Below are 26,112 nucleotides of genomic sequence, written 5' to 3' on the forward strand. Positions count from 1 at the left end.
AATGCGTATTACCGTCTTTCAAGAGGATGGTATGGCACATGTTACTTGGGAATAGTATTCCCAAAGATTTTTGAACTTGAGAACCTGAGCAAAGTACCTAAAATGACTAAATTACATCATGAGAGACAAAAGCGAGAATCTTATTCTGACATAGTTGGAGATATATTTGGAGCAATGATTCCTTCAGTGGGAGTTATTTTAAATTCAGTGAAAATTTGAAAGTTGTCATCTATTGTCGATAACATGCTGACTAAATTTTCAGGAGCCATGATCGTAATGGATACAGAAATGGCTGCGGTAAGATCTATGACTCTTGAACGCCTTGCGTTAGACATCCTTTTAGCGAAGGAGGACGGAGTATGTAAGATGCTGAACTCTCAACATTGTTATGCATTCATACCTAATAACAGTAAAAAGATTAGAGGCTTAATTAACAATTTGACTAGTGAGAGCACTGATTTGAGTGAGTTGAAAGAACCTGCAGTTTGGGGAAAATGTTGGCAAAGGTTTTGCTTCTGTGGGAAATTGGCTTGGAAACCTAGGGAAAGGAATAATATTGAAAATAATACAAGTAATATTGATTGTTGTAACTTGCATAATTGGAACATGGTTTAAAGACTATATCATGTGATTACATTGAGAAAATTGAAAAAATGATCAGAGGAGGGGAGGGATTAAAATGTAAAGATTATTTAGAGAAAATTCAAAAAGGGAAAGAAGAAATAAAAGTTACAGGGAGAACACATTTTAGGTGAACACAAATTTGGGTGATGTAAAGTGTGATGACATATTTAGTTATCAGAGGAGGGATTGTGAACGCTGAGTTTATTACTAATGAATTTTATATACTATGAGTTACGAATTTGCGTAGAATTAGGTTAACATAGAAAATAATATGTAACTTAGAAAATGTGCCCACTTGAGTGGCCGTCACTAAATATGTAATGCTTTTAGTAAACACGTTTTAATTATTACACAAAGCGTCTGTGTAGAGAAATTATAGTAATATGTTATATTAACAATTTTACGTTATGTAAAATCATTAAATATAACATTATTATAATTAGCTTCATTAATTATACGCTTTAAGTTAGCGAGGTTTGGGCCTAGTTGCACACCCTTATATTAAGCTGCACTGTTTAATAAAATCGTGGGAATGTATGTCCAGAAAGATTAATACATTTATTGTTCACACTGTGTTGACCAAACGGTAGCAGATGTCTTTAACTTTCTCATGAGAACTGCTTGCTAGAATATCTTGTATTAGTAGTTGTTACGCTTATAGTTTGATGCTTCAGACAGTGATGTTCCCAATGACCAACAATGGATGCACTGACTGGAGTACGAATGGATACAAATATGTTACCTGATGAGCTTGACGATGGGAACAGGAGAAGAGGAGCCAATCATCGTCGTGTGAAAGACAGTTTAGTTATATCATAAATTTGGAGTTTAATACTTATTGGACTAATTGTAAAAGTACGATTCCTGAGCAATGACAACGTAGGAGGTTTTTAGGTGATTCTAACTTAGCCTAACTGTACAGAGAGCAAGCGCGCCTTTCCTACTTTGGTTTCCTCCTTAGAGGCTCATTCTATTCTGTTTGAGTAGCTGAACAGTTCCTGATGATTTATTTCTATCTTAAACTCTACTGCTTGAACTTTGATGCAGAATGCTGATTCCTTAGATATTGCATCTTAAATGGTTTAGATAGTTTAGAGTCCCTGTTTCTGAACCATTCCCTTTCACTTCCCATTGCTAATGCTGACCAAACTGATGTCCAACTGACAAAGAGAGTGGCAGCTTGCTGATCCGTACGAGGAGAGGTACAACAAAATGTTATTGTTTGTGTTGTAGTTTATGTTCTGTTTCTAGGTACCAACCGCTATTTTGATAGAGCCACAGCTTGATGTTTTTTCAAATTAACGTTGACTTAATTTTTTGCATGAAGCCCAAACATGCTATCCTAATTTGAAGTTTAGCTAAGGAGACACTGAAAATGCTAACAAATTATTACTTAAAGAGTTGATATTGTTTGTTTTCTGAATCTAGATGTATGTTATTTCATATGTGCAGCTGTTTTTGCTATTGATTTGTACTGTGACTCTTGAATGCTTAGTTATCAATTCGTTGTTTATGTATGTCTAATCTGGTTTTGAGACTAATTTAGGTGATATTAGCATTGTTAATCTAGGGAAATAAACATTCTAACTTTTACCTAAAGGTGTGGTTATTCATGACCAAATGGGTCTTGGTGCTTGAAGATTATTGACTCCAAAGGCATTTGATAATGTTTATTGATTATGATGATGAAATTGCCATGTATTTGGGACTTATGGTGAAATCACTCCAAGCGTAGTCAAAAGGTCTATCGAACCTATAAAGGGTCCTCTTATAAATTAAACAATAATAGACCAAATAAGGACTGACGTGCTAACACTACCCTCGGTCCCTGCCAGTGATCCCAAACAGCAGTACCAATGACACCTACGTGCCATTGCAGTCCTACAAATGTGACAATTTGTGACAATGTGCTAAGTAACCCAAACCTATCAGAATTGTATGAGCACTTCGATAATATTATTTGTTTGATCATTTATTGAATTTTTCAAACACTTTGTTGTGTGCTTTTAAAAAAAAATAGATTGGCAGCACCACCATGTGGTAGATTGTCATAAATAGGTGGCGTGTCATGACATAAGTGGGGTGATGAACATTGGCAAACACTGGCATAAATTCAGCACTGAATGAAAGGGTTCAGATCGGATTTATTGAAACAACCAGCTCACTGAGCAACCTGAAATAGTGTTTGTGTTTTCACTCCTCCACCTTCAACAGCACAGACGTTTCTAGATCTTCTGCCATGTTCCAAATGAAGTGGATGAAAGAGATCCTGCTACCAAGGTGCGAACTCTGCAACAAAAATCTGTTGTTCCATCTAGACCTAGTCCCTGGCAGCATAACTAAACATATAATATGCAGAATACTAAATGATGTTATTTCACGGTGAGAGAGAAATGATGCTTGTAAGGGGAGACCACACGTTCTGTGTTTATATTTGAAGTCATGTGTTTGCTGCAGTTGCATAACACAGAACTGTGCATGTGTTGAGCTGTGCACTGCCAAAGAAGAACTGAATTATACAAAAAAGTGAAGGGTGGGATCCTTGAATACTGGTTAATTACTCAGGTCGCATCTTTTTAGCCCCTTTGCTAATCAGCATTGATCCTACTTCAGTAAAAAACAGCCAGTCCAAAACTGCCAAGCAAGGTCCTCTCTGAACCAGAACACAAGCAACCCAAGACTGGTTGTGCCCTAGTGGGGGCTCTTCAGTAAAGTGTAGCTTGGTTTCGGTGGCGAAGTGAGCACAGGACCCACATTTGGATATACCCGTCTCACTGAGGGTATCACATTAAAGTAAACAAAAATGTAATCAGTGGGAAGCTCGAATTAATCTCAAACAGTGATATTTATTCAGGGTCACACTCAAGTCCGTTGTTTTTTGCCCACAATGGCACCTTAGATTAGACCCAGCCACATGAAGAACAGCAGGGAAAAGAGAATGTGGCTGACAGTGGCTAACATGTACTGTATTAGGTGATTGGAGGAGAGAACAAGAGGAGATGGAAGCTGAAGAAGCTAACATTTGGTTCTTTTGTGAGGATGGAGCGCTGTGTTTCAATTTGGCCCCGGGTGGCGAATCATGTGCATCAGTCAGGGCTGGAGCTAGGCAAGGGTCCTGCGCTCAGCCCACTAACATGGGGCCTTACTCTAGTGTCCCCCCTGATCTGGGCCTTGCACATATGCTCTAGCACTGCGAGGTCCAGGGGAGAAGAACGACTCTCCTGGCCCCGCAGGCATGTGCAGAACTGCCAGTAATGGGGGCAGGCCCTTCCAAACGACAAGCATCTCTCCCTCTTTCAGCCCTTGATGAACTGTGAATGAGATGCTTGTCATAGTCTAAGAGGGAGGTGTTGCTGCACAAGAGGGGTCCTGTGCCATGTAGGTTCAGGATCACCTTCAAATATTGGAATGCAAATAGGGTTGCGACCTTCCCAAGAGAAAAATCCACGCCATTTGTGGCTTTTTTTGGAGTCTGCAAAGGCTGCAACACAATACTAAACAGGACTTTAAAGAAGACCGAATGTATGGCTTTGTAACAAGGAGTTTCTGTCTTTATTTACTTTAACTATTACTTGAGGATCGAATGAAGCTGTAGCACACATTTAAATGTGTTTTCTCTTTATATTTTTGCTGTTTTCATTATGTACAGATAATGGGTAAAAAATGGCTTTAGGTGTCTTGCTTGTTTTTCTACCAGCCGGAACAGAACAGGAAGGAAAACCAGCCAAGTGACAACCCTAGATACAAACAGCCTTGATCCAGTGAATGAACCCCATTTTTTCAGTTCTGTGTAGCGCAAACTCAAACCAAAGGTATTGGAGCGCTTTACGTGAGAACCCGCTACATTACACAAGGTAACATTCGTTTTTAAAGCACAGGGAGGATAAGTGATTTGCCGAGAATCACACGATGTTGAGCTGACAACAAGACTGTAACCTAGGGCCAGATGTAGTAAGAATAGATTTTGCGACTCGGAAATTGTGAGTCGTGCGGCTCGCAATTTCCGAGTCGCAAAATCATATGCAGAATGGTGTCTCAGACACCTTCTGCGAATCGCAAGGGGGTCGCAAAGACCCACCTCATTAAAATTAATGAGGTGGGTCGCATTTTGCGACCCCCTTGCGATCCCCTGCACTCACAGGGATGGTGGCCTGCTGGAGACAGCAGACCTCCATGTCTGTTACTTCTTTCTCAATAAAGCAGTTTTTATTTTTTGTATTGCAGCCCGTTTTCCTTAAACGAAAACAAGTTGCAATACAAAAGAAAAAATGAAACCATTTGGTTTCGTTTTTTCAGAGTAGGCAGTCGTCCATTGGACCACTGCCTACTCTGAAAAAATATTTATGGCGACATTCACAAAGGGGGAGGGGTCCCATAGGGACCCCTTCCCTTTTGCGAATGAGTTAGCATCCACTTGACATGGGTGCTAACTGCGAATTGCTTTGCGACCGCATTCGCGGTCACAATGCAATTTTGCATCGCAGTGCGAATCGCAAATAGGAAGGGAACACCCCTTCCTATTTGCGAGTTGCATTCCCATTTTGCAAGTTGGTACCGATTTGCAAAATGGGAATGTGCATCGTGATGCGCGTTTTGCATGGCGCAAACTGCGAATTTAGCAGTTTGCGCCATCCAAAACACTTTTTACATCTGGCCCCTAGTTCCCAAGTTATAAAGTTCACAGCTCTAGCCATAATGCAACATCCTGGTTAGACGGAGGCTGGCAGGCAGAAGCCGCCTGAAAGCCCTGCTCTTTATGGAATTGTGATTCAAAATGAACCTTGAACTGCACCAGAGTCGGTGATTATGCCTTTGGTACCTATTTCTTACATTAAGCCTGTTTCAAAGTGTTGCCATATTGTCAGATCAATGGGTGAGGCATGGGGAGAGTATTATTTACCCAGGATCAAAATGTTTGTCAAATGAGTAGTCGCAGGACTGCAGCAAACTGCTACTTGGTACAAAGACTATGGGCCTGATTACAACTTTGGAGGAGGTGTTAATCCATCCCAAAAGTGACGGTAAAGTGACGGATATACCACCAGCCGTATTACAAGTCCATTATATCCTATGGAACTCGTAATACGGCTGGTGGTATATCGCACATTTGGGACAGATTAACACCTCCTCCAAAGTTGTAATCAGGCCCTAAATGTTTATCACTATAGTGTATTTAGGTGACTATAAATTATGACTGGGCACCTCCCTCCTCTCAGGAAATATTCTTTACATTTTTTTAAATCTCAGTGACCAGCAATTTTTTATTGAATCAAAGTACTCCCAATAATGCCAAAAAGGGAACAGCAGAGCAATAAGCAGGGCCACTGAAATGATGTTGCAGGGGAGGGTCACATTATGTAGCAGGGATGACTAAATTATGCACCAGGAAAAGGCAAATTATACAGTGTAATTCTGCACATTTTATGACAGTATTACTTCACTATATTGTCATTTCTGAACTTGTTAACACTGCCTGGTCATTGGTTGCACCTTATTAGTACCAATTTAATATCCATATGCAGCAATAAGCAACAGAAAAGTAACCAGTGCAAAGGGTCTTCGCCTGCACAGCAACACGTGCCACTGTGTTATGAGGAACGTTAGAACCATTTGAGCTAGAAACAAAAAACGTTTTTGTTAAAACCTGCATATTATGCAACATATGATGGATTATGTGGCAAATGCAGCAAATCTATAATTAGGTGAACAATGTAGTGGCAACACAATCGTATATTTCATGTGGCCCTGGGAATAAATTCAGGAAAGTGATTGCCCAAGAGCACACAATTTGGCCAAATGGGAGGCCAGGATTAAAAGATTAAAAAACATGTCTCCTGGTTCCATATCTCCAACTAGTCCACTAGACCACACCTGGGGTGTCAATGATTCTGATAGCAAGACGAAGGGGCTGCCCCTCCCAAGGAAATGGCATTCTGTTATTGGCCCTGCTGAGCTTTAGAACATGGTGACTATTTTCATCATAAAAGTGAGATTTGAAATAAAATATTGCAGTTCCATGGTTAAAACATACCGGTTTTACCAGATACTCTGGCAGGGGTTACTTACTGGACAGTATGCGTGGTAGATACTGATATTTACCACTGGTGTTTCAAACCGTAAGACAATTTCATTCTGTTTGAATACCAGAGTTCATTTTCTAAACGTGTTGCTCAAAATGTGCAATTGGGAGCAGTCAATGATTACTCCAGGTGCTGGTAAAGGGAAAATAACTCAAATATAGTATGAAGAGTAATCACACTTGATAAACTCACTCTCCAGCTGAGTTATCTATTAACATGACCTCTTTTTGAGAGAGGGTTTAGAGTGAAGCCCCGAAATCTGTTATGAGACTCTGCGTCCCAATAAACATCTTCTGAAGTTTCTGCACACAAAATGTGACTCTGCATGTGCAGTGTTTCTCCAAAGGCACAAATTGTCCTATGAAGTGATAATGGAAAAGTGGCCACCCCATTGCTCTTGCAGCGATGGCTTGGGACCATGGCTGTGAGGCCCAGGGAAGGTGGCTCTCCTTCCCTGGTCTTGCAGCATCAGACAATGGATGTGAAGCCCAGGGCAGTGGGGACACATCCTATGCGCCTTGAAGCCAGTAGATGGGACAATGCTCCTATGGGCCTCACAGTTGTGCATCGTGGTTGGGTGGTCCATGGAAGGGAACACTTTTCCCCAAGGCTTGCAGTACTACACCATTGTTGTGAGTCCAGTGGCAGAGGGCTCGCCTATCCTGGGTACCTCTTCTCGACCATGCAGCACTAGACCATGGGTGCGAGGCCTAGGGGAGTGGAGGTCCCTACCATATGCCTTGGAGCCATGGAGTAGCATTGCCAGGCCTTGGGGAGGACCCTCCTCTCCTCTAGGCCTGGAAGGTATGCTTAGGTGCTATGGTATAGTGGGCTCCATACCCTAATCCTGTCAGCCCTATACCATGTCTCGGGAGGCCAGGAGGTGGGGGGCTCCTCACATAGGCCTCTCCCGTGGACCTCAATGAAAGTGTCCCACATCTCTGTACCATGGCTCTGTGCAGGGGTTGATGCCCTGTGATTTCACACTGTATGCATATTATAGGGGGGCAAGTACATCCCCTTTCTGCATAGGCATAGCTATCAGTCAGGGGCATAGCCATCAGTAGTGCAGCAGATGAAGTGGCACTGGTCCCAGGGTATTAAGTGCCCAATGTTCCAAAATGATGGCTTTATTTTACTGTGCAGCCAGTGGACAAGAGTGAGGGGGCCTTTTCACTTTGCACCAGCATCCATGGCACCATTGTGTGCTAACTGCCTCTCTTCCATGGGCATTGCAGCCATATTTCAGAGCTGTGAGGTTTGAGAGAGGCCCTCTCTCCCATTGGCATTGCAACTGGCTGTGGTTGGACACTCAGGGGAGGATGCACCAGTCCATGAGCTTAGCAGAGCAGGAGTAGGGTTGTGAGGCTCCATTGGGGCCTCTCTCACAGGTGTAGCTATCAGTAGTGCAGGAGGTGCAGTGGCGTTAGGGATCATTGCATGAATGTCAATTCACCAAAATGCCAGGGGTAGCGGAAGTGACATCACATGCCCTTTGACCTTAAGTTTGACTCTCACACACACACACACACACACATGAATACACAAACAAATTCACACATACAAACTCTCTTTTTCTCTCTCTCATGTAAACACATGCTCACACCGAAGCAAGCTCACAACAGATATTTAAAAACATTTTTTGATTACCTCGGCTGCCAGGGAAGGACATATCTCAGCTACTTGTACTCCATTTTTTAACTACACTAGTAGTGAAAAATGAAACATTATTAACTATTAATGTAATAAAATGTAATAAAAAATGGACGTCAATTAGGCCTCCACTCTTATTTTTCTTTCCATTTTTTAAATTCACTAATAGTGAATAATGTTTCATTATTCACTATTACTGTAATAGAAACTTGAGAGAAAACAAAGAGAGTGGAGGCCTAACAGGAGCAGCCACTGTGTTCCTGGCATTGATTTTGTCTCCTCTGAGGCCTGGGTTCACAAAGACAGTGCCAGGGGTTGCAAAGGGCAATCCAGGGGTTGCAAGGGGCAAACCAGGGGTTACAGCAGTGACCCCTGGCGACCCTAAATGACGTCCAGGGCTCATGGAAGTTCTGAACCCAACACACCCAGATTATGGCATTGTTTTGTGGCTTTAGGGCTTATGACTAAATTACTATGCCACTGGTCCCTTCTCTCATGCACTGCACAGCCATGATCTAGAGCTTCAAAGGCCAGGCAAGCTCCTTCCCCCTCTAGGCCTACCAGCAATGGTCCTCTGCTGAGAGGCCCAAGGGAGGAAGCCTGCTGTTCTGGGTCTTGCAGCACTGGTTCATGGCTACAAGGCCCAGGGCAAGAGGCCTCTATGAAGGACTCAGCTTTCACTAGTGCAGAAAGTGCAGTGGGGCCTTGGCCTCGTGGTTTTATGGGTCCAGTGCACCCAAATAATGTCTGTCTTTTACTGTCCACACAAAAGTATACAAAAAATGATGGATAGAATGCTTGAATTAATCTCAGCAACTGGTAGTTACTCAGGCTTCATCCCACTCCATTGTTATTTGCACACCATGTCACCTCAGTTTGGACCCAGCCATATGCAAATCAATATTTCCAGTGAGAACAGTCCAGACCATAATACCAGGCCAGGTCCTCCTTGAACCAGAACCCAACCAACCCAGGGCAGGTGTCACCCCAGTTAGAGATCATTAGCCAGGTATAGCTTGGTTCCAGTGACACAGTGTGCACGGGTCCCACGTCTGAGCATACCCATCCCGCTTAAGACGACTCACTAAAGTATACAAAAAGGTGAAGGGTAGAATGCTTGAATTAATCTCTGCCACTGCTGAGGCCCCACTATGATCTATTGAGGTTCACCAGGGGAGCCTTGAATCTGAAGACATCTGCTTACACATTTGTCTTTATATTTTGTACACTTGCAGTTTGAGAGATTTTACTTAGCTAATGAGGCACAGTTACTTTGTTCCATATGGTTATATCCCTAGACATTCTTTTAAGATTTTTTGCTCTGTCTTAACCATGAAATACTATCCAGGACTGTAAAATGGCGACCGGACACAATTCCAGAGGCCTGGCCTGGCTTCCATGGGCCTTGCAGCCATTGTCCAGCACTGTAAGGCCCAGGAAATGGGCCAATTAGTGGGCCTGACTCACGGCATTATTTAATTGCATTTGAGCGTGTATCTTTCCCAATTTTTTCAAAATGAGGAGAAATCAAATGAGAGAAGATGTAGCCCAAATCTGGTAACTGGATCTGCTTTGTATTAATTTACAAAATGAAATGCACTCTGGAAGCATGTAAGTGTATACCAATTATTAGTATCGGAACATTTAAAGGCTTCAAAGGACATTGATCGGGGTGCTGTAGCCATGCTCAAAGCAGGTGACATTAACTCCTTTTAGCCTACATATTGTATTCTGGTAGTTTCTGGAGTTTTTGGTGTTTTTCAGTGACTAGGTCCATGCCTTTAAATAACAACAAGCTATAGTCAACAGTTTTATTTGCTTTCATATCTTTTTTGCACATACCCTATCTTACACTGGTATCTGGGAAACCATCTTGGAATTTTAATCCACATGGCTACCTTAAGGGCATTCAACATTCTGCAGCACTCATCACTACAGCACAAAGAAATATGACCACATCATAACATCATGATGGAACTCCACAGGTCCTCCTTGCTAACCCGCTTCATCTTCAGACTCAGCTACGTTATTTGCAAAGCTATCACAATGCATTAACAGTCCACAAACCAGCTACATTTCCCATCACTCTCTGACTTTATGCTTGTGTTGACCCTAAACAGTACTCTGCTACTTTTGGCTAGGTTTGCAGAGCACGACTGACACCCTTGGCTTCTTGGATGGCAAGCTCGGAATTTACAGTGGCTCTCCACACAACCGCAGCAATGACACCGTCAGATGGAAAAAGACGATGATGTGCTAAAAAAAAGAAAAAACAAGAGAAATGTCCTTCCTATCTATGTGCCAAGGATCTGGAATGTTAGTCTCATTTCCATCTGGACAGCCCAGAGTCAGCTCCGGTTTAGGAAACAGCAAATACTCAACTATTTAAAAAAAATGATATCATGATGCAGTCACTCCTTCTATTGCATGTTGACTGCATCTTTGACCCTGTATAGTGCTTTGCATCCTTTCGGCTAGGTTTGTGCTATATAAATACTGAACTCACATTTTATGTATCTAATGCACTAATGTGGAGACAAAGTGTAACATTTGATTGAACCTATAAGCTTTAGAGAGACCTAGGCCAAAACTTTCCATCCAGTATGACTGTTATAATGTATTTCCAGCTAACTGAAATTTAAAATATATGTGCTTATTTTATTAGTGTTAATTTTTATGTTTTTGTTTTACTGATAATCACACCAAGAATGTTGCTTCTTGCACAGTTGCTCAACAATAGTCAACTGATGAAACTTCCTATGATGTTATTTTCTGTGATTTCACGCTGTATGCAAATTATGGGGGCCTCACATATTCCCTCTCTGCTGGGGCCCCAAAAGTCCTAGGAGTTGCCCTGGCAGCACTGGGCTTCTGCCAAACCAGAAACTATTTGGCAGACACTCCTGAGGTTGCACCTTTAGGTAGGAGTTTCATAGTGGAGCGTAAGGTAGTAGGCTACAACAAAGCCAGCTTCAGGGAGGTGGAATGGGTGCTGTCACGCAAATGTTGAGTAACCAAACGTGACCCGCATCTTGCATTCCTACTCTAAGATAGGTGAAATATTCTGCTTCCAGAAGTGGAACAGCACCATGGTGGTCTACAACGATGAAAAGGTGAAGTGCAACTTCTACTTTACCTTGGAGGGGATACAAGAGGCCTTCCAGGAAGAGGGCTTCTACATCGCCTTCCACAGCTGCGAGGACACCAAGCATGAGGATGCTGATAACATCGTGCATGCCGTCCAGGGCACCTATAGGGGTGAGTGCAGGGTTAGTCAGGCCTATAGGGCATACTGGCAGTGATTGAAGGGCTGGTCTGGCAGGTCTGGGAGTGGCCCACTTTTGTAGCAGTTGAGGGCATGTCTAATGTCCAGATGAGATGGTTTTTACTCTTGATTCTCCTGAAATTACATAAAGCATTGCCTGCAGCAAACACAAATGCATGCACTGTCCCATAACTTGCAAAAGTCCGATACAGCATGTCATTACGAGTCCAAAGATGGCCTAATTTGCAAACATGGGCCACTTTTTTAGCTATCTGGTTCACTAATATAGCCTTAGAACCTGCCGTAGCGGGCTCTACCGGCTATTAAGGGCCTTTAATAGCCGGTAGAGCCCGCTACGGCGGGTTCTAAGGCTATTAGAACATTCTGCCTTTAGAGGGCAGAATGTTCTCCTAAATAAAACAAAGGCTTCACAGAACCGGAGGGGATTAAAATCTCCTCAGGCTTTGTGAGGCTTTGTTCACAGCTGCTGCTGTGAACAAAGAAGATTGGAATGTTGGCGATGCTGGCGCTGCGGTCTTTTACCGGCCAGTAAAAGCCCGGAGACAACATTCCAATGTTCTAATTGTGGTTAATTGTATTTTGCTGCCTAGACACAGTTTTTGTCCCAGTCTGTCCCTGGGTGAGTGCCAGACAGAGTTTGTGTGGGTGTGGCACAGAGAGCTAAGTGCAGAGGACCCTTTCCAGTGAGGCTCTGTATTACTTACACTGACAAATCCGAGTGAGATAGCTCAGTGGCTTTATGCAGTATCTAACGAGATATGTGTGTGCCCGGTGGGCCACATTTATGCAATGTAATTGTCGCACAATAGCACAGTGTGAGTATGCTCATGCTCGACAGATATGAAAGTAAGTTGGAGGCAATGGGTTCAAATGGTGCAAAACATGTACTGAGTGTGATAAAATCTTGAAATCTCTGTCTGTTGAAGGTCATAGGTTTGAATTGCAGTTAACATTTTTTAGAGGTTTTCTGAACCTGTGGAATGCATTTTGTTGTGATCTTCAGATCTCAGCTTCACATCACTGGAAGGTTGCTGCTGTTGTGACTCCTGCATTAATTTGTGCGTCCAATGCAGGCCACATGTTTGAAAAGAGCAAACATAGTCCAGAGGGTAGGATGGCAGTGCGTGCAGGCAGTCCAGGTTCAGTTTTCATGATTAGCCTAGTCTGTCCATGTGTTAAAGAAACTGGTGTGTGGTCAGCAGGTAATAGTTTCACACACAGTAAAGAACTCCAATGGGTTAGGCTACTGTTGCTGTCATCTGTGTTTAAGCTGTAGGCCACATATTCGAACAGTACTATGATATTACTGTTTTTATAGAATACACTAATTAATGTGTCACCCGCTTGTTACAAGTTCAGATTTCTTAACCCCTTAGCTGCTGGGCCTTTCCCCCCCCCAGTGCTGAGCCCTTTTTTGGCTATTTGGGGTAGTTCGCGCTTAGGGCTTCATAGCTTTTTGTCCACATAAGCTAACCACGCCAAATTTGCGTCCTTTTTTTCCAACATCCTAGGGATTCTAATGGTACCCAGAGTTGGTGGTTTCCCCTGGAGGAGACCAAGAAAATAGCCAAAATACAGTGAAAATTTAGTTTTTTCCAAACAAATGGGAAAAAAGGGCTGCCGAAGAAGGCTTGTGGTTTTTTCCCTGAAAATGCCATCAACCAAGGGTTTCTGGTGCTGAAATCACTATCTTCCCACCTTTCAGGAACGGGCAGACTTGAATCAGAAAACCGAATTTTTCAACACAAATTTGGCATTTTACTGGGACATACCCCATTTCTACTATATTTGGTGCTTTCAGCCTCCTTCCAGTTAGTGACAGGAATGGGTGTGAAACCAATGCTGGATCCCGGAATGCTAAACATTTCTGAAAACTAGACAGAATTCTGAATTCAGCAAGGGGTCATTTGTGTAGATCCTACAAGGTTTTCCTACAGAAAATAACAGCTGAAATAAAAAAATATTGAAATTGAGCTGAAAACAACAGCCATTTTTCTTTATGTTTTACTCTGTAACTTTTTCCTGCGATGTCAGATTTCTGAAAGCAATATACCGTTTTGTCTGCTGGACTCTTCTGGTTGCGGGGATATAAAGGGCTTGTAGGTTCATCAAGAACCCTAGGTACCCAGAGCCAATAAATAAGCTGCACCCTGCAGTTGGTTTTCATTCTATACTGGGTATACAGCAATTCATTTGCTGAAATATGAAGAGTGAAAAAGAGGTATCAAGAAAACCTTTGCATTTCCAAAATGGGATCAAGATAAGGTTTTGAGGAGCAGTGGTTATTTGCACATCGCTGAATTCCGAGGTGCCCATACTAGCATGTGAATTGCAGGGCATTTCTCAAATAGACGTCTTTTTTACACACTCTCTTATATTTGGAAGGAAAAAATGTAGAGAAAGATAAGGGGCAATAACACTTGTTTTGCTATTCTGTGTTCCCCCAAGTCTCCCGATAAAAATGATACCTCACTTGTGTGGGTAGGCCTAGTGCCCGCGACAGGAAATGCCCCAAAACACAACATGGACACATCCTATTTTTTTTATAGAAAACACAGCTGTTTTTTCCAAAGTGCCTACCTGTAGATTTTGGACTCTAGCTCAGCCGGCACATAGGGAAACCTACCAAACCTGTGCATTTCTGAAAACTAGAGACCTAGGGGAATCCAAGGAGGGGTGACTTGCGGGGCTCGGACCAGGTTCTGTTACCCAGAATCCTTTGCAAACCTCAAAAAGTGGCTAAAAAAACAAGTTTTCCTCACATTTCGGTGACAGAAAGTTCTGGAATCTGAGAGGAGCCACAAATTTCCTTCCACCCGGCGTTCCCCCAAGTCTCCCGATAAAAATGATACCTCACTTGTGTGGGTAGGCCTAGCGCCCGCGACAGGAAACGCCCCAAAGCGCAACGTGGACACATCAACATTTTTGGAAGAAAACAGAGGTGTTTTTTGAGAAGTGCCTACCTGTAGATTTTGGCCTCTAGCTCAGCCGGCACCTAGGGAAACCTACCAAACCTGTGCATTTCTGAAAACTAGAGACCTAGGGCAATCCAAGGAGGGGTGACTCGCGGGGCTCGGACCAGGTTCTGTTACCCAGAATCCTTTGCAAACCTCAAAAAGTGGCTAAAAAAACAAGTTTTCCTCAGATTTCGGTGACAGAAAGTTCTGGAATCTGAGAGGAGCCACAAATTTCCTTCCACCCGGCGTTCCCCCAAGTCTCCCGATAAAAATTATACCTCACTTGTGTGGGTAGGCCTAGCGCCCGCGACAGGAAACGCCCCAAAGCGCAACGTGGACACATCAAAATTTTTGGAAGAAAACAGAGGTGTTTTTTGAGAAGTGCCTACCTGTAGATTTTGGCCTCTAGCTCAGCCGGCACCTAGGGAAACCTACCAAACCTGTGCATTTCTGAAAACTAGAGACCTAGGGCAATCCAAGGAGGGGTGACTCGCGGGGCTCGGACCAGGTTCTGTTACCCAGAATCCTTTGCAAACCTCAAAAAGTGGCTAAAAAAACAAGTTTTCCTCAGATTTCGGTGACAGAAAGTTCTGGAATCTGAGAGGAGCCACAAATTTCCTTCCACCCGGCGTTCCCCCAAGTCTCCCGATAAAAATGATACCTCACTTGTGTGGGTAGGCCTAGCGCCCGCGACAGGAAACGCCCCAAAGCGCAACGTGGACACATCAAAATTTTTGGAAGAAAACAGAGGTGTTTTTTGAGAAGTGCCTACCTGTAGATTTTGGCCTCTAGCTCAGCCGGCACCTAGGGAAACCTACCAAACCTGTGCATTTCTGAAAACTAGAGACCTAGGGCAATCCAAGGAGGGGTGACTCGCGGGGCTCGGACCAGGTTCTGTTACCCAGAATCCTTTGCAAACCTCAAAAAGTGGCTAAAAAAACAAGTTTTCCTCAGATTTCGGTGACAGAAAGTTCTGGAATCTGAGAGGAGCCACAAATTTCCTTCCACCCGGCGTTCCCCCAAGTCTCCCGATAAAAATGATACCTCACTTGTGTGGGTAGGCCTAGCGCCCGCGACAGGAAACGCCCCAAAGCGCAACGTGGACACATCAAAATTTTTGGAAGAAAACAGAGGTGTTTTTTGAGAAGTGCCTACCTGTAGATTTTGGCCTCTAGCTCAGCCGGCACCTAGGGCAACCTACCAAACCTGTGCATTTCTGAAAACTAGAGACCTAGGGCAATACAAGGAGGGGTGACTCGCGGGGCTCGGACCAGGTTCTGTTACCCACAATCCTTTGCAAACCTCAAAAAGTGGCAAAAAAAACAAGTTTTCCTCACATTTCGGTGACAGAAAGTTCTGGAATCTGAGAGGAGCCACAAATTTTCTTCCACCCGGCGTTCCCCCAAGTCTCCCGATAATAATGATACCTCACTTGTGTGGGTAGGCCTAGCGCCCGCGACAGGAAACGCCCCAAAGCGCAACGTGGACACATCCAAATTTTTGGAAGAAAACAGAGGTGTTTTTTGAGAAGTGCCTACCTGTAGATTTTGGCCTCTAGCTCAGCCGGCACATAGGGAAACCTACCAAACCTGTGCATTTCTGAAAACTAGAGACCTAGGGGAATCCAAGGAGGGGTGACTTGCGGGGCTCGGACCAGGTTCTGTTACCCAGAATCCTTTGCAAACCTCAAAAAGTGGCCAAAAAAACAAGTTTTCCTCACATTTCGGTGACAGAAAGTTATGGAATCTGAGAGGAGCCACAAATTTCCTTCCACCCGGCGTTCCCCTAAGTCTCCCGATAAAAATGATACCTCACTTGTGTGGGTAGGCCTAGCGCCCGCGACAGGAAATGCCCCAAAACAGAACGTGGACACATCACATTTTTTCATAGAAAACAGTGCCTACCTGTGGATTTTGGCCTCTAGCTCAGCCGGCACCTGGGGAAACCTAGCAAACCAGCACATTTTTGTAAACTAGAAACCCAGGGGAATCCAAGATGAGGTGACTTGTGGGGCTCGGACCAGGTTCTGTTACCCAGAATCCTTTGCAAACCTCAAAATGTGGCTAAAATACCACGTTTTCCACACATTTCGGTGACAGAAAGTTCTGGAATCTGAGGGGAGCCACAAATTTCCTTCCACCCAGCGTTCCCCCAAGTCTCCCGATAAATATGATACCTCACTTGTGTGGTTAGGCCTGGTGCCTGCGACAGGAATAGATCACACAACGGTCAATGTTGGTCCTTACGTAAGGCAGCTGTTGACCCTGGGGTGATCCATTCCTGACACAGGCACTAGGTGTAGGCACTCAAGTGGGGTAGTGTTTTTATCAGGACAGGTGAGGAGTCACTGGGTGGTAGGAATGTTGTGGATCCCAGCATATTTCTGTAGTTTGTGTGACAGAAATGCGAGAAAAATAGAGTTTTTTCTCAACATTTCAGCTTTGCAGGGTATTCTGGGTAAGAAAACTTTGGGGAATCCACACAAGTCACACCTCTGTGGACTCCCCCGAATGTCTAGTTTCCAGAAATGTTTGGGTTTAGTGTGTTTCTCTATATGGCCGCCGAATCCAGGACCAAAAACACAGGTGCCTGCCTTACAAAACCAGTTTGTTTTGCCATAGACAATTTTGATGTCTCCACAATATGATTTGGGTGGTGGAATTTGGGGCTGAACTAAATTGGTGAGCTCCCAAGAGAGCACTCTCTCTCTGCTTGCCGCCGCATTCACCTGCTCTCTGGGTTGGCCTAACCCACTATTACCCAGTTGCACGAACAGCTTGCGAAGGGACAGCAGGACTGTCCTCATCACCTCCCTCATAATGTACTGGAAGAGGAGTTTTCGAATGGGACTCCTCTGACTGAAAAATCACTCCCAGAGTCTGCGCCATTGTCCTATCCCTCAGATGCTGTCTCAGTATCTGATGTCTCAGTCTCTGATCCTATGTCAGAGCGGTCCTCTATAACCCGAGTGCAGGCAGCAGTCATCCATCAAGATGCCATCTCTGCTATTGGCTAAACTGTTGCTCTAAAACACTAGCCTACGTAGACAGTCACAAAATCGATGGTGTGTGTGAGATACGTGCAACAGTAGAGGCCACCTTACCTGCGCTTCTTCCCTCAATCAGCACGTACTTTCAAGACACTCAAAAAACACCTTGTCACATACCATTCGTCACAGTCTTTAGCACCTCCTGCGCCCAGTCCAACAATCATTATTGGTGCTCCCACTCCCTCCTCCTCGGATTCCCTCATTACCACCCAGCAAAAGTGCCCTTCATCTCTCCATAGACTTTACTAATGTACTCAGCTATTTACATAAAATACAGATGTGCTCTTTGCAGTAGGCATATAAACCTTCTGCGCTTCTTTATGGCACTAAAACTGCCACTAGACAAGTCGGACCCTTTTCCCCCCAGGGAAACCACACACATATTGACAAAAGTGATGTATATATGACAGCCAACCACCTGAAACTCAACTCAAGCAAAACCGAAATAATCCTCTTTGGCCCTCACCAAAAAAACCTGGGACCCCCCATGGTGGCCCACCACGCTAGGCCCTGCACCCACCCCCGCCAACTACGCACGCAACCTCAGCATCATCCTAGACTCCTCCCTCTCTATGACCCAACAAATCAACGCTCTTACCTCCTCATGCTTCAACAAACTCCGTATACTGAAAAACATTAAAATGGATCCCCACAGAGACCAGAAAAACTGTCACTCACGCACTCATCAGCAGCAGGCTTGATTACAGAAACGCCCTCTACGCCGGCACCACTCTAAAACTCAAGTGCAAACTACATGCATCCAGAACTCAGCAGCACGACTCATCCTCGACCTCCACCGACACAAACACATCTCTCCACACCTCAAATCCCTCCACTGGCTCCCCATTGACAAAAGGATCACCTTCAAGATCCTCATCCTCACACACAAATCACTCCACAACACAGGCCCTGCCTACCTCAACGAGAGTCACCTTCCACACCCCCACACGAAACGTCCGTTCAGCTGACCTCTCTCTCGCCTCTGACCCCCGCATCAAACACACCACCACCGGGGGCAGATCCTTCTCCTACATTGCACCCAAAACATGGAACGCACTCACAACTCACATTCGCAAGACCCAAAACCTACTTCTTTTCAGGAAGGGCCTCAAAACCTGGCTTTTTGAACAGTGAACCTCCTAGCCCCTTTCCCTCCCCCCCGTCCCCCCCCCCCAGCGCCTTGAGACCCTCACAGGTGAGTAGCGCGCTTTATAAATCTCTTTGATACAGATCTACCTATATATATATATATATATATATAAATATATATCTACATAGATATATCTATAGATATATCCATGTACCTAGATATATCTATCTACATAGATATATATATATAGATATATACATATATTTTTTTTTAGTTGTTGTATGGTTTCCTTGGGGGCCAAAATGGCCCCCAGGGAAACCCTACAACATCTAAAAAAAAAATTGCCCCCACAGGGTGTCACCCTGCCCACGGGCGACCCCCTGTCATTTCATTTTTTGTTTGTTTTTTTATTTTTTTTTGAAAAAAAAAAAAAATCCCCTGGGGGGGTGGGGGGGGAGGACTGCGCGATCGCGCCCCCCCCCCCCCTCCCCAGGGGGCACCTACCTTTTTATTTTTTTAGGAAAATTATGCCGGGGGGGGGGCGGCCCGTTTTCCGGGGGGGGGCTGCCCCCCAAAAGTGAAATCCCTGGTGTCTAGTGGGGTTTCCTGGCCCCCGATCGCAGCTGTGCTGCGATCGGGGGCCAGGAAACCGTTTCAGAAGGCCTCATAAGAAAGGGGAGACTCTCCCCTTTCTTACGAGGCCTTCTGAAACTGTTTCTGGCCCCCGATCGCAGCACAGCTGCGATCAGGGGCCAGAAACAGTTTCAGAAGGCCTCGTAAGAAAGGGGAGAGTCTCCCCTTTCTTACGAGGCCTTTTCAAAATGTTTCCTGACCCCCCCGATCGCAGCTGTGCTGCGATCGGGGGAGCCAGGAAACCTGAAAGTGTTTCCTGGCCCCCGATCGCAGCACAGCTGCGACCGGGGGCCAGGAAACACTTTCAGGAAGGCCTCGTAAGAAAGGGGAGTGTCTCCCCTTTCTTACGAGGCCTTCCCGAAAGTGAAAAAGGCCGTTTTCCCCATGAAAGCAGGAAGCGGCCGCAAGGCTGCTTCCTGCTTTCATGGGGAAAACACCTTTGCAACGTCAGCGCGCCGCGAGCGGGTGGGGGGCGGGGGGAGACACGCTAGCTTCCGTGTCTCCCGGGGGGGGGGGGGAAAAAAAAAAAAAACCCTCGGGTGCGACGCACCCGAGGATTTATTAATGCCCTTCCTGGTGTCAGCCACTGGTCGTGACCCGCACCAGGGAGGGTGTGTGGGCGTCGGCCAGTGGCCGACGCCCGCATTTAAGAGGTTAAGAGAAATCAGCTAAACTGTGCACAGACATCTTTGTGCAACCTGCGGGCTAGAGTGACATTGAAAATATCTCATTAGGCCCAGTGCCTGCTGCCTAAATCTGTGCAGGCCACAGTTTCAATTAGAACTGACATAGCCCAGTAGTGGATAATGGAAGCAGATATCTATGTGACTTTGAAGGCCATTGATTCAAATTTCAGAAGCGTGTGAGTTTATGCTTCTGCTAAAGATATCTGCCTCTGACATACAGGTGACAGTTTCACATCATAGTTAGCCCTTTGGTTTAGGTGCCTGCTGCAGACGTGCCTATAATCTGCACGTCACAGGAGCAAACACAGTACAAATGGTGTTGACTCTTAATCATCAGATAAAAAACGTCTAACCTGTGGGCCAACAAATCTTATCTATTTAGTACTGAGATAATTCAGTGTACTTCAGTCTTTACTGATATTTGAGGGTCACATTGAGGTCACAGATTTACCTCCAATAAGTTATTGTCGTGAATTTGTACCAGCGGTCGAAGAGCATTATAGAAAGTATGGGAACTGTGATTCTGTGCTCCAAGGGGGCGGGGTGAGTGAGCAGGGGGGCTGGGTCAAAGGCATGGCTAAAAAAACGAAAATATTCTGTTACATTTTTCTGTATTTCACAGTCAGGTAATTACATATAAAATGATGCACATGAAATGAAAAATAACAATGCAAGTTAGGTTAATCAGTGGGACATGCACTATGGTACATTATGATCAATGCACTGCAGAGGCATGTTTCTGTATTTACACATTCTGCTTCTGTGTTAGTCCAACATTAAAGACATATGAACTCAAGAGGAGGTTGGCTTTTTATAGTCCTACCAAAACCCTTTTTTCCTGAGCTAGATGCCTGCTAGAAAAAATATCATATACTGAATTATCTCAGTACTAAATAGATAAGATTTTTTGGCTTACAGGTTAGACATTTTTATATATGGTACGGTTTTATTTGTGTTTGGGTTTGGTTTTCTTTCTGATTTATTGTACAGGAGAGTAATGTTTACTGTTCTATTATGAATCACGTGATGTTCGTGATGTTCGGACAAAATGTAGGGTCAAAAATATCATGTGGGCTAAGTATTGTGTCAACATTATAGAGGACAAAAATATCCTAAAGGTAAGTTTCTATAGGTAAACAAAGTTTTATACTGCTAAACTCCACATGTATGTACCTTAACTTTCACTATTCCATCAGACAACAGAACTACACAAAGGATTGGCAATGTATGTGTATTTAAACAGCACTTTCCATACCCCTTCTGCAATTCTACAACTCTTTTACTCTCTGTCCCGTTGCTTTTTGCCATGATTCATTTTGTTTATTTCTTTGTTATTACTTTTAGCAGCATATCTATTTTCATATTTGCTAGTGTATTTGTTATCAGTAATATTGCCTTTCAGTTAATGTGGCTCAACGATTTTAATATTTAAACCAATCGAACTAATTATTGGTTACTATTAAAGAGCTTAGTCAACATTTCTTCCACTCTAGCATGTGCATAATTTCAAAGTCTCTGATCCTTTTCCAATGTTACCTCAGAGTTTATTTGGCTAGTAGATCTCTAGGTCATGGTGACAGTTCAGCAGTTTCAGGCATGATAATCAGAAAAATGAAACTCCCAGCTGCCGTACCATACACTGACACCAGTGCCTTTATGAACTTCATTTTGTGGTTTCCCCCAGAAATATACACACTCCATGCTACTGGTGAAGGTGTTGCTACAATACAAAGAGATTGCCACGTAATACATAGAGGGTGTCATTTTGACCTCGGCGGTGTTGGACCGCCGTGCGGAAGACCGCCAATGGTGGCGGCTTGCCGCTCGCCGTATTATGACCGTTGGCAGCTCTCCGTCCTTTTTCGGACAGAGAGCCGTCAACAGCCATACTGGCGGGCGGCGGGGAAGTGGAGGTTGCTCCACCTCCACCGCCCGTCAACAGAACACCGCCGAGCGAGTCACGTCCTGTGATTCGGCGTGGCGGTGTTCTGTTGACGGTGTGGTGTCGGCGGAGCAGCCCCCATGGATCCCGTCCCCTCCCGGAGGATCGACGGACCAGGTAAGACGATCATCCGTTAGGGGAGGAAGGTGGGGGGGGGGGGGTTGTGTGTTGTGTGGGTGCATGGAGGTGTGCGTGTGTGTATGTAGTGGGGGTGTGTGAGTGCGTGTATGCTTGCGGTGGTGTTGTGAGGTTGGGAATGAGTGCGTGTATGACTGTAGGTATGTCTATATGGTTGTGTGTGTGTATGTTTGAATGTGGGTGTGCATGTCTGACTGTGTGTGTGGATGTTGGCATGTATGTCGGTGTGTGTGCGTGTATGTGTGTTGGTGGTGCCTGCATGTGTGTCGTGTGTGTATGAGTGATGTTATGTTGGGGGTCGGGGTGGGGAGGGGTGTCCTGACACCTTTGGGGGGTGGCAGGGGTGGTGGGGGGTAGGGGAGGGAGTCAGTGTGGTGGTGGGGGTGGTGGAGACCCTTATCAGTGCCAGGGAAGCAATTCCCTGGCACTGATAGTGCTTACCGCCATGGATTTCATGGCGGTTCCAAACCGCATGAAATCCATGGCGGTCAGCCGGGTCAAAGTACCGCCGGCGGTATAGTGACAACCGCCGGGCTGGAGACCCTGGTCTCCAGCCCAGCGGTCGTCTCCGCCCTGGCGGGTGGAACGGAGAAGCGGCGGATGACCATGGCGGTAACCGCCATGGTCATAATTAAAAGAAAAGACCGCCAGCCTGTTGGCGGTCTTACCGCCGCTTCTCCGCCTTCCGCCAGGGTCGTAATGATCCCCATAGTGAGAAATGTCGGGTGTCAGTGATTATAAGCGGAGAGCATTCATTTGGGGAGAGGGTTCAAAGCTAAAGTTGGGTCATACACATCAAATGCAACTCTGTCAAATTCTTCTCTGCATCCAGTAAAAGCAGCAGGAGATTCCCAGTCCCCACCCGACCACCTTCATGCAATGTTTGGGTCGCCGGATGGGCTCTGAAGAAATTGGAGGAAAAAGGAAACTATGGCAAATATTCGGTAGTCTTGTAGGCTAGTCAGTCTTCCTGGAGAGACTTTTATTAAATTAATAAGGGCAATTGATTTGTGCCTGAATCCTCAAGCTCTCTTATTGGGAGATAGGTGAGAAGATATAGAGCATCCTTTAACCACTCTTAGAGGCAAACATCACTCACTTTCTTTCAGCTGCATATTTTATACAATTGAGAAAATGACAGTGATTGTGAAAGATACAATGAGTAAATTTGATTAAAAAATCAGGGAACCATTTAGTACTTTTATTAAAAACACTGGTCGTCCGTGGGGGGAGACCCGGTCATATTTCTATATTATTACACAATTCAAGAATCTGTCAACCTAGATCACAATCCTTGTACAAAGATAGTTAACATTTTCAATGAGCAGGCTCATAAACACCATCTATCTCTAATTATTAAGTTATTCCTAATTTGGTAGTTGTTTTGTGTTGCTATAATGTTGCTAGCACTTTTTTAAATGCAGTCTTTTTTGTAGGATCTATGCCAAAATAACGTGCTTATATGTTTTGATATGTTGCAACATTGCTGGTTTTGAGTGTCTTATAGTTAATGAAAATTATTTTTTAAAAAGAGCATTGACGCAAGTAGGCTTTCAAGCACTGCCTGTGACTAATTATACTATTTCTTACTGAGAAATCACATTGGGAAGTTATAGTGATGTGAGGTACTAAAAATGTATAGAGTTTCTTCAACTGATTATGTTGATGTAATACACAGTATATACCATGATTCGACTTAAGACTCTTGGCTTCAAATTTTCCATGGTTAGTTGAAATATTATACATCTTTTGCTTTTTTTACCCAAACTTTAAATATACATTTTTATAATCCCTGAGAGAACTGATGGATCAAGCATTGAACATAGAGTATCGGTTGCAGGAACGTAAGATGGAAAGGCAAAAGACTTGATTGCAGTATCAGTCCGGGATACCCCGTTCCACAGCCCGTCGTTCTGATAAAGTCCATCCTGAGGTGAATAAGTCTACAGAAGAAGAACCCATCTAGATAGACCTAGTCTGTGGTCCTTTATCTGAAACAGAAAGAGAACATAGGTGATAAAAGCGCCTTTGTCTTGATTGTAGCAAAGCTGGTCATTTTCTCCGGATGTGTCCTGTCCGTCCTTTCAGACCTACGGGAAATGCCATCTCCCGCCCCTTGCGAGGAGGAAGGGGACGGGAGGAGTAGACTTTCCTTCAATATGTTCCTCCAAAGCGATTACAACAGCTCTGTTTATACTGTCCGTTACCCTACAGTGTTCCCATAATCAAGAAGAACAGGTGTTTGCATTATTGAATTGTGGAGCAAGCAGTATATATTTGGATGAGACTTGGACCAAAGAAAGAGGTATAAAACGAGTTCCTAAAGAAATTCTGGAATAAGTCCACACAGTAGATGGCTCCCCACTAACCTCAGGGTCAGTGGTGGAAAACATCAGGAACACATTACCTTTGATCTAATATCCTCTCCTAATCATACCATGACATCAGGAATTCCCTGGCTTACTCGGCACAAACCATATATTAATTGGGAAACAAGAACAATATCTTTATCATCACAGCTTTGCCAAAAGAACTGTTACTCCAGAAACTCTTATTGGTCCCCTAAAGGTTTAATCCTTCCTTCCAAAGATACAAGCTGCTCTATTACCATGATACAGGGAGTACCAAGGTGTTATCAAGAATACTATTGGGTATTCCAGAAGCATAGCAAACCTGTTTTACCTCCTCATCGGGTCTATGACTGCGCCATTCATTTGATTCCGGGAGAAGTGGTTCTGTTTGGACGGATGTATTCATTGACTGAACAAGAAAAGAAGGTACTTAAAGAATACCTAGATGATAATCAACAGAATGGTTTAATTGTCTCCTCTTCATCTCCTGCTGGGGCTCCTCTTTTTTTCGTTCCAAAGAAATCAAAAGATCTGCGTCCCTGTGTTGACTTTCGTGGACTGAACAAGATAACCATCAAGGATTGATATCCCTTATCCCTTATTAGGGATATACTTGACGCAGTCCAAGGATACAAAATTGGATCTGAAGGGTGCCTGTCATCTCTTACGTGTCAAGGAAGGAGATGATTGGAAAACAGCTTTTCGTACTCTATTTGGCCATTATGATTACTGAGTCATGCCTTTTGGTTTAACAAACGCACCCTCAATATTCCAACGATTCATGGACTCCGTGTTTTCTGATTTATTGAATCAGTGTGGTGATATATCTGGATGACATTTTAGTATATTCTCGCATACCTGAACAACAGACTGAGGATTTACAGATGTGCCATGATTCCCCCATGGCCGGACATCACAGAATCAAGAAGACACAAGAGTTGCTCCTACATGCCTTTTAGTGGCCTACACTTAAAACTGATGCCAAATCCTATGTAACATCATGCCCTATATGTGCTCAAACCAAGACACCTCTGACCAAGCCAACAGGATTATTGATGCCTTTGCTTCTTCTCTCTGCTCCATGGCACACCCTGTCTACAGATTTCATGTGTTCTTTACGGCAACCGTTGATTCATTTACCAAGATGGCGCATTTCACAGCCTTAAAGAAATTGCCTACAGCCAAAGAAATAAGCCATATTTATATGCAAGATATCTTTTGTTTACATGGCCTTCCACAAGTAATAATTTTATATCGAGGACCCCAATATGTGTCCAGTTTTTGGAAGGCTTTTTGTACCTCATTACACATAGATGTCGCCCTTTCATCGGGATTTCATCCACAGACTAACGGTCAAACTGAATGCTTGAATCAGAAACTTCAACAGTATTTACGTTGTTTCTATAATGCGACACAAAGCAACTGGTTCGATTTTCTTTCTTTCGCTGAGTTTTCCTATAATAAAATGGTGCATAGTGCAACAGGATCAACACCTTTTTTTTGCACCTACAGCTTTCATCCCAAGTCCTTTCCAACAGTACCTGGTGCGCTACCTTCAATTCCTGTGGTCACCTCATTTGCTCGGCGACTCTGCCGTATTCAGGACCTGGTCATACCACTCTT

This window comes from Pleurodeles waltl, chromosome 10 (assembly GCF_031143425.1).
Source record: "Pleurodeles waltl isolate 20211129_DDA chromosome 10, aPleWal1.hap1.20221129, whole genome shotgun sequence".
Lineage (NCBI taxonomy): Eukaryota > Metazoa > Chordata > Amphibia > Caudata > Salamandridae > Pleurodeles > Pleurodeles waltl.